Below are 705 nucleotides of genomic sequence, written 5' to 3' on the forward strand. Positions count from 1 at the left end.
TCTCAGGTAGGTGATTCCTTCCTTTTGTGCCAACTACCATAAAGTACCTGGAGAAGCTCCAAGCCGTGGACGGGCCAAGAATTGAAGCCGGGTCAACTGCTTGGACTGGAGCTATGCTCACCACTATACCACCAATGCCACGCTGCACCATTCAGCTCTGGTGAACAAAGTGTACGTATGTGCACCACCAAAGTGCCACCGCACCGTGGTTTCTGTAGTGTAGTGGTTATCACGTTTGCCTCACACGCAAAAGGTCCCTGGTTCGAGACCGGGCAGAAACAAGCTAGAAATTCTGAACTTTGCTTTAATGACTGAGCGGTTGTCATCACTGTAGGATCAGGTCCTCTAGGAACAGCCAGAAAGCGAGACCTCCTTTACAGAGGAGATTTCCTTCTTTTGTAGCAAAGCAGTTAATATTTGCTTACCAAATGAAAGGGAGTCTCTGGTTTTCCCCAGAAAGTGGAAGCCTGGCTCTTTCGTTGCTCAACAAGACTCTGTGCGTGACTGGAAAATTTTCCGTAAAGTACTGCTCGCCGAGTTCACCTCGAGAGGTCTGCAAGAGGTCTGCGGCCGAAAAAGGCTGGGAGCGGTTTCCCTTCCATTGAGCTTTTGTAGCAAGGCAGATAACAGTTGCTTGCAAAATCACGGGCAGTCTCTGCTTTTCCACTGAATGTGGAAGCCTGGCTCTTTCCTTCATCAAGAAGA

At 49.1% G+C, this 705-nt stretch overlaps 1 non-coding gene across 1 annotated transcript; it reads left to right on the top strand.

The window, feature by feature from the left end:
• Positions 1-208: 208 nt before the first annotated feature.
• On the top strand, positions 209-281 carry trnav-cac (transfer RNA valine (anticodon CAC)). Its single transcript has one exon. It is a non-coding gene; the product is annotated as a tRNA-Val (tRNA).
• Positions 282-705: the final 424 nt, after the last annotated feature.

This window comes from Ictalurus punctatus, unplaced genomic scaffold, assembly GCF_001660625.3.
Source record: "Ictalurus punctatus breed USDA103 unplaced genomic scaffold, Coco_2.0 tig00064117, whole genome shotgun sequence".
NCBI lineage: Eukaryota > Metazoa > Chordata > Actinopteri > Siluriformes > Ictaluridae > Ictalurus > Ictalurus punctatus.